Source organism: Nerophis ophidion, linkage group LG16 (genome assembly GCF_033978795.1).
Source record: "Nerophis ophidion isolate RoL-2023_Sa linkage group LG16, RoL_Noph_v1.0, whole genome shotgun sequence".
Classification (NCBI taxonomy): domain Eukaryota; kingdom Metazoa; phylum Chordata; class Actinopteri; order Syngnathiformes; family Syngnathidae; genus Nerophis; species Nerophis ophidion.
In genome coordinates, this window is record NC_084626.1 from 14,741,053 (window position 1) to 14,750,387 (window position 9,335).

At 37.5% G+C, this 9,335-nt stretch overlaps 1 long non-coding RNA gene across 1 annotated transcript; it reads left to right on the forward strand.

Moving 5' to 3' along the window:
* Positions 1-1,284: 1,284 nt before the first annotated feature.
* On the forward strand, positions 1,285-7,933 carry LOC133535643 (uncharacterized). Its single transcript, XR_009802269.1, has 2 exons — positions 1,285-1,524; positions 7,589-7,933. It is a non-coding gene; the product is annotated as an uncharacterized LOC133535643 (long non-coding RNA).
* Positions 7,934-9,335: the final 1,402 nt, after the last annotated feature.

The following is a 9,335-nucleotide window of genomic DNA, read 5'->3' on the forward strand; positions in this document are numbered from 1 at the left end:
GGGACGCTTCCATCTCCTGAATTCGGAGGTCTCAAGGTTGGCAAGTATGGCTGGAGAGTGATGGATCTGCGTGTACACATGATGTCCGTTTCTCATTTCTGACTGGCCCCTTATATGTGCCTGCCTATGGAACCGCTTAAAAATAGAAACCGTTATTGACTGCCACAATTTATATTCCTGGTTTATTTTAGTGTATCTTAAAGCCCCAAAGTTGCCATTTAAAACTACTACAGTTGTGCGTCATGTCTCCTCGCTGCTTTTTTGTACAAAAGTAAACTACTGAATAAACAACCTGTAAGTTTGTTGATTTCATCATTTTTGTCAAGGCCTGTATCATGCAATGCTTCAGATCCATATGGAGGAAAACGTGGTATGAAGCGTGAAAATATGCCCCCTGGTGGCCACAAGCAACACAGCGATGTCAGTGCAGCAATCAGAGAGGATGACTTTGTTAGTTATTTTCCTACTTACTATGTAACTTTATTGTCTCATCCCAATACGATGACTCTTCACAATTACATTGTGTAGATCTTGGTGGGGCAGTACAGATCGGTTGGTAGAGCGGCCGTGCCAGCAACTTGAGGGTTGCAGGTTCGATCCCCGTTTCCACCATCCTAGTCTCTGAGGTTGTGTCCTTAGGCAAGACACTTTACCCACCTGCTCCCAGTGCCACCCACACTGGTTTAAATGTAACTTAGATATTGGGTTTCACAATGTAAAAGCGCTTTGAGGCACTTGAGAAAAGCGCTATATAAATATAATTCACTTCACTTCAATTCTCATCGTTCACCTGGGCGGAGCAGAGAAAGACTAAAGGCTGAGAAGACATTGCTATGAAAAACGAGTTGAAGGATCATCAATAGGAGTTCTATTGTGACTATACCAGCAAAGCCTTCTCTGCTGGCCTAACATAAACAGAATTCATGATCATAATTAAAGTGATTTTTAATTTACTTTCCCTTAATATCTAGAAGTATTCATATACTCCTCATGTCATATTATGCTCCTTCCAGTGCTGCTGTTTTTAGGTTATAGTTTTTAGAGTTAGAGTTTGCCATGCTGTACGAAATCTGCCCGGAGCTTTTAGAATCAACAATGTGCACTGTAGGTGAACGGACACAAACAGCTGATAGACTATTGTGATAACCAATCAGATCACAAGTTGTTGTCAGTAAGGTCTTCTTGATAGCCTCATGTTCAACGTGACATTTACGCGTCCTGTGATTGGATACTCACTTATAGTATCCAATCACAAGTTGCGAAAACAGGAAGTGGCACCGGAGCCATACGAGCCACAGAAAACTCACCGGTACTCACAAAGAGGGAGAGCAAAATGTTATTACGTGGCAGATATATATTTGCAAGACCATTTTCAATAAGGACACTTAAGAGAAACTACATCTTGTGAGATGAGGTCGGCCGACACCGGAAGCTATCCCGGCGGTGAAATAGTTTGCCCGCCACTTTCACACGAATCAGCCGACTACGACTGGTTTTTACGGCGTCAGATGGGTGCTACAAATTGTAAGTTCAAATGTTTTATTTCTTCCATTTTTTCATGTTTCATTTGTTTTATACACTTCTTTTAATTGTGACAGTACCACGTAAGATATGTTTTAATTGCTGAAGCGGATTTATTGAATTTTTAATGTGCCGAAATATAGGCCGTTTTGTACACTGTTGAGGGGATGCAATGCGCAGTAATGTGCAAGTGTGTTTTAGTATAGTATCTCCAGCTGTGTGTATGGGGTGACATCAATTGTGGTATTTTGAGAGGTGAAGTCAGACAAAGTAGGACATCACTGAAGGCCTAGGTGAGAAACGCACGGCCGGCCACTGAACTATGCACATTGTAATGTGTATGCTGATTGTGTGTGTATACACCAAAGAATCTACCGTTGGAGCCCAAAAAGGTCAAAAGACTGTGAGAGCCAATTTTGCATGAAATAATATGTGTGCTTGTTATTCACCTGTTTAACCAACGCAGTGGCCTTGTGGTTAGAGTGTCCGCCCAGAGACTGGGAGGTTGTGAGTTGAAACCCCAACCAAGTCATACCTCCTGCTTGGCACTCAGCATCAAGGGTTGGAATTGGGGGTTAAATCACCAAATGATTCCTAAGCACGGAGCAGGCTGTTGCTCACTGCTCCCCTCACCTCCCAGGGAGTGAACATGGGGATGGGTCAAATGCAGAGGACAAATTTCACCACAATCGTTGGGACTTTAACTTTCAACTTTAAAAAAAAAAAAGGGACTTTTTTCTGATCTTTAAAAGCAATGATGATGGTTCTCTGCCACTGGGAGGCATCTATATATATATTTTTTTTTTAGATTTTTGTGATTTTATGTCCTGTGCTTTTGTTTACTTTTTAAATAATGTATGTCCTGTTTTGTTAACATTTTAAGCACCTCGTGGAGTTGCACTAATAATTTTGTTGTTTGTAAAACAATGACAATAAAGTTATTCCATTCTGTTCCTTGCGTTAAGCATATCTCATGGTTGATGACAATAATGAATTCTATAAGCAATCTCAGCTATTAAATAAGATAAATGTGTTCACATTAAAAAATATAGACTAAAATACTAGAATGGTTTTCACTTTATTTACAATTGTATGAATAGTATAAACTGTGCATTCTACCTTTATTACTGACTTTACATCAGGTGTGTCAATTTGACATTTTTGAACAAAAGAAACACCTGTTCTAAATGTGTCCACCGGATGTCGCAATAACAATTCTTTGTATCTTTGTAGACCAGTGGTTCTCAACCTTTTTTCAGTGATGTACCCCCTGTGAACATTTTTTTTAATTCATGTACCCCCTAATCAGAGCAAAGCATTTTTGTTTGAAAAAAAGAGATGAAGAAGTAAAATACAGCACTATGTCATCAGTTTCTGATTTAATAAATTGTATGACAGTGCAAAATATTGCTGACAGCCGTTGTCCTTGGACAGGATACAAACCGTACTTTACCAACCTGCTCCCGGTGCAATCCATACTGGTTTGAATGCAATTTAGATAATGGGTTTCATTATGTAGAGCGCTTTGAGTCACTAGAGAAAAGCGCTATATAAATATAATTCACTTCACTTCACTTCACTTCATTTGTTGTGGTCTTTCTTGAACTATTTGGAAAAAAAGACATAAAAATAACTAAAAACGTGTTGAAAAATAAACAAGTGATTCAATTATAAATAACAATTTCTACACATAGAAGTAATCATCAACTTAAAGTGCCCTCTTTGGGGATTGTAATAGAGATCCATCTGGATTCATGGACTTAATTCAAAACATTTCTTCACAAAAAAATAAATCTCTAACAACAATATTTATGGAACATGTCGACAAAAAATCTAGCTGTCAACACTGAAAACTGCATTGTTGCATTTCTTTTTACAGTTTATGAACTTACATTCATATTTTGTGGAAGTATTATTTAATAAATATATTTATAAAGGATGTTTTGATTGTTGCTTTTTTTTAGAATATTTAAAAAAAATCTCACGTACCCCTTGGCATACCTTCAAGTGCCCCCAGTGGTACGCGTATCACCATTTGAGAACCTTTGTTGTAAATGATGCTACATATGTACAAAATAATCCATATGAATTTAGTACATCAGTAGAGGAAAATGATCAATCTACATAAATAACACACTGTAATTTTATTTTGACATCATTTTTTATCTTGATAAATTGAAAATTAACACCAATGAGAACTGATGAACACATAATTTATTCAGAAAACATTAATAACTACAAATAAAGTATGTATACTGTTAACCGCACAGGAAATTATAAAAATAACCCAACAACATTATGATTTGTACAATTTCAAAATGTGCGTGTTCTAATTTTAAACAGATAAAACAATCTAAAGTTGTCTTTATTTTAAAGTTATCATGCCGTGATTTAACTAGTCTGGCCCACTTGGGAGTAGATTTTTCTCTATGTGGCCCCCGATCTAAAATAAGTTTGACACCCTTGCTTTTCATGAAGTCAGTCAGCAGTGACTGCATTAGTTTGTTGCAGTTTACCACTTAATCCAGTAGAGGTCCCTGTTTTTCTTTATTTGTTTCTCCCATTCCATGGTAGTTAAATCGTATGTGTTTGTATACATATCGAAATGTTGTGGTGTCGTTTCTCGAGTATGTTCCTTATTGTGTTTTACTGAAATATTTCCGTCACTCAATCCTTAGTTTGACATTAAGGCAGCCTAGTGGGCGTGACGACATATGATGCATTTTCTCATTGGCTAATATAGGAAGCAACACGTGGCCAACCAAGGAAAAGAAACAGCTAGTTTGCTAGCTTTTTATGGTAGATTCCTGGAAACAGCAGTACACTCCTGTTATACACAAAAAGTATATTATTTCAAAACAGTCCTGTCATATAGTGGCTTTTTAAATATTTTTTTGCAGTAGGTCCTTTAAACAACGTAGCGCTCTTGTCATATATGAGGATCTTTTAGTTTAGTTTAGTTTAGTTTTTCTGCGGTCAGTGGTCAACAAAATAAACAAACAATTTTACATAAACAAACAGTTGTACATTCATAAATTGACAATTTTACAGACGGAAAGGGTTTAGGCTGAAGTTGAGCACTTATTTCGCCTAACCGTATTAACAATCCCAAATACAAGATGAGCTTCCTAGAGATTTGAAATTTCCTTTACACAACATATTTGAATAGCGTTTTTACAGTAGGTTCTTAAAACAACATAACACTACTATCATATAGAGCAGGGGTTCCCATTACGTCGATCGCGAGCTACCGGTCGACCGCAGAGGTTGTGTCAGTCGATCGCCAGCCAGGCTTTTAAAAAAATAGACCTAAAAATTAGCGATTATCAATCTTCACCAAGACGTCACTTGATTGGCATTCACGGCACCCAAGGGTTTTGTGAGATGACGCTGGCTGTTGCGAGATCATTATCAAGAAAAAATGACCGAGAAGAAGGCGAGAAACACTTTTTATTTCAACAGACTCACGCGCCGTACCTTCCGTCAAAACTCTAAAGGCCGACTGCACGTTTCCTATCTTCACAATAAAAGCCCTGCTTCATGCTGCCTGAGCTAACAAAATAAAGAGTCTCGGAAAGCTGGCGTGCACAAGCGATCGCTCGGAAAGCTTTCCGAGACTCTTATTTTGTTAGCGCAGGCAGCATGAAGCAGCGCTTTTATTGTGAAGAGGAAATGTGCAGTCGGCCTTTAGTGTTTTGACGGAAGGTACGGCGTGAGAGTTTGTTGAAATAAAAAGTTTTTCTTGCCTTCCTCTCTGTCATTTTTTCATAATAATGATCTCGCAGCAGCCAGGGTCATCTCACAAGACCTTCGGGTGCCGTGAATGTCAATCAAGCAAGCTAAAGAATTTGCCGCCAATGTTTTTCTTGTAAAGTGTATGGAAGCTGGATAAATAAGATGCCAAAATCCAACCACTTTCATGTGGTAATGTACGGAAAGGAGGACTTTTTCTCCTCTATTCGAAAATGTGGGCGTTATCATCACCACTGTCTGATTCCAATCAATGCAAGTCATCAGAATCAGGTAATACACCAAAGTCTATTCTTGTCTACGTGAAAGAAAGACATCTGTATGTGTTACACATGCTTGTATTATCATTAAACACATTTCATTTGTTAACAAAAATGTCTCTTTCATAAATAAATAAATATAAATGATATATATGAATGAGGTAGATCCCCTCGAGTTGGTCAATTGAAAAGTAGCTCGCCTGCAGAAAAAGTGTGGGAACCCCTGATATAAAGTATTTCACTCTTTGAGAAGCATTTTTACAGTAGGTCCTTAAAAACAGAAGAACGCTTTTGTCATATAGATTAGAGGTTCTTAACCTTTTTGACCTCGGGGCCAAACTTTTGTTACGACACAGGGGCCCAATCAAACATTAATACTGAATTAGTACTCTTAAAATACAATCGATATGTATATCTAACCTATATGTACAATATACAACCTTGTCAAAGGGTAAAGAAAGCATCTTTTGATCACAAATTATATTTTTTTCTATAACACCTAAATGTTAGGCTTCGTACTAAAGAAATATACTGCATAAGAAGGGACTTATAAATATCTGACAAAAAGACAAACATTTACATAAACTTAATCTGTGCTAAAATAACTACACTAAATTAATAATTAATGTTTATGAACTAAACTGTCAATGAAATTTTAGTGCAAATGAAAATACAGTTTTACCACTTAAATCATCATTTTTTAACTTAAACTTCTCTATGACTTAAACTCCAGTTTAATATGGTCATTACTGCCACCATGGTGGAAAAGTGTATCACTGAGTTCCTCTGCGGACCCTCCAGACCACAGGTGTCTTGTGGCCCAACAACGGCCCTATGGTTAAGAACCACTATATAGAGGATCTTTGACAAGTGTTTACAGTCCATCCATCCATCCATTTTCTACCGCGTGTCCCTCTCGGTGTCGCAGGGGTGACTGGGGCCTTTACCAGCTGCAATGAGGCAGAAGTAAGTTCTTAAAAACTAGAGCAGCGGTTCTCAAATGGGGGTACGCGTACCCATGAGGGTACTTGAAGGTATGCCAAGGGGTATGTGAGATTTTTCAAAAATATTCTAAAAATATAGCAACAATTCAGAAATCCTTTATAAATATATTTATTGAATAGTATTTCAAGAAAATATGAGTGTAAGTTCATAAACTGTGAAATAGAAATGCAACAATGCAATATTCAGTGTTGACAGCTAGATGTTTTGTGGACATGATGCATAAATATTGATGTTAAAGATTTATTTTTTTGTGAAGAAATGTTTAGAATGAAGTTCATGATTCCAGATGGATCTCTATTACAATCCCCAAAGAGGGCACTTTAAGTTGATGATTGCTTCTATGTGTAGAAATGTGTATTTATAATTGAATCACTTGCTTATTATTCAACAAGTTTTTAGTTATTTTTATATCTTTTTTTTCTAATAGTTCAAGAAAGACCACTACAAATGAGCAATACTTTGCACTGTTATACACTTTGATAAATCAGAAACTGGTGACATAGTGCTGTATTTTAGTTCTTTATCTCTTTTTTTTCAACCAAAAATGCTTTGCTCTGATTAGGAGGTACTTGAATTAAAAACATGTTCCCAGGGGGTACATCACTGAAAAAAGGTTGAGAACCACTGCCCTAGAGGATTTTTCACAAGCGTTTTTACAGTAAGTCTTTAAAAGCAGAAGAACGCTACTTTGTTATAGAGGATGTTTGACCAGCGTTTTTACAGTAAATGTAAATGGGTTATACTTGTAAAACGCTTTTCTACTTTCAAACTACGGCTTCCTCCCACCGCCAAAAACATGCAACTGGGGATAGGTTGATTGGCAAAACTAAATTGGCCCCAGTGTGTGAATATGAGTGTGAATGTGAGTGTAAATATTGTCTGTCTATCTGTGTTGGCCCTGTGATGACGTGGCGACTTGTGTGGGGTGTACCCCGCCTTCCGTCCGAATGCAGCTGAGATAGGCTCCAGCTCCCCCTGCAACCCCAAAAGGGACAGGCGGTATAAAATGGATGGATGGAAGTACTCACAGAGCTTTGACACTATTTCCACAGTCACCCATTAAGACACTGATGGCAGGAGCTGCCATGAAAGGCCCTAAACACGACCCATCAGGACCAAGGATGAAGTGTCTTACTCAAGGACACCACCGACGTGAATGGGGGAAGCTGGGGATCGAACCAGGAACCCTTAAGTTGCTGGCACGGCCGCTATACCACGTGAGCCACAACGTCCCAAGTAGGTTTTTAAAAACAGCAGAATGCTTCTGTCATATAGAGCAGTGGTTCTCAACCCTTCTTCAGTGATGTTCCCCCTGTGAAGATGTTTTTAATTCAAGTACCTCCTAATCAGAGCAAAGCATTTTTGGTTGAAAAAAAGAGATAAAGAAGTAAAATACAGCACTATGTCATCGGTTTCTGATTTATTAAAGTGTATAACAGTGTAAAATATTGCTCATTTGTAGTGGTCTTTCTTGAACTATTTGGGGAAAAAAAGATATAAAAATACCGTATTTCCTTGAATTGCCGCAGGGCATATAGTATGTGCCTGCCTTGAATTACTGCCCGGTCACGAGTGACACTTCCCCTGTCATCATTTTCAAAATGGAAGAGGCTAATTTCAATACCAGTAATTTGAAATCCCATAAAGGGAAGAAGATTAAGAGCTATTCAGTAGGATTTAAGGTCTAAGCTTACATCAAAATCAAATTAAGTGCCGGAGTGAGAAGAGGTTTTAAAATATTTAGCGCATGCTTACTTTTACCGCATGCCTTTGGTAAGTGCCGGAGTGAGAAGAGGTTTTAAATTAATTAGCGCGACGGCGGCAATTCAAGGAAATACGGTAACTAAAAACTTGTTAAAAAATAAACAAGTAATTCAATTATAAAAAAAGATTTCTACACATAGAAGTAACCATTAAGTTAAAGTGCCCTCTTTGGGGATTGTAATAGAGATCCATCTGGATTCATCAACTTCATCCTAAAGATTTCTTCACAAAAAAGGAAATCTTTAACGTCAATATTTATGGAACATGTCCACAAAAAATCTATCTGTCAACACTGAATATTGCATTGTTGCATTTCTTTTAACAGTTTATAAACTTACATTCATATTTGGTTGAAGTATTATTCACTAAACATAATCTATAAAGGATTTTGGAATTGTTGCTCTTTTTAGAATATTTTAAAAAAATCTCACGTACCCCTTGGCATACCTTCAAGTACCCCCTGGGGTATGCGTACCCCCATTTGAGAACCACTGATATAGAGGATCTTTAACAATATTTTTTGCTGTTGGTCCTTAAAAACAACAGCATAGTCCTGTTTTATAGAGAATCTTTGACAAGCGTGTTCATAGTAGGTCCTTAAAAACAGCAGTGCGCTTTTGGCATATAGAGATTCTTTGTGTGGGTCCTTAAAAGCAACACAAAACAAACAAGCAAGCAACAAAAACAGTGCACTCCTCTCATATAGAAGATATTTGAAAAGTGGTAAACAACCTGAGCATATTTTCCCAAAATGATGACTTTAGCGTGGTTTTATCTTATCCAATCTTTGGAGATGCCTCTGTTGATTCCAATCAAGACAAATTTTGCAGGTTAAATAAAAGTAACTTTGAGTAAAAAAAAAAATAGTTGCATGAATAATGTACATAGGCTTGACAGTATTTATTATTAGACAATAGGAACAAACAGAGTTATGCTCTTTTACTGCTGGTTAAGATGGGCGGGGCTTGGAAAACTCCGCCTGTACAACAAGGTGACTTAAGGAAGTCCCAGTGAAGTCCCGCCCCTCCCAATATC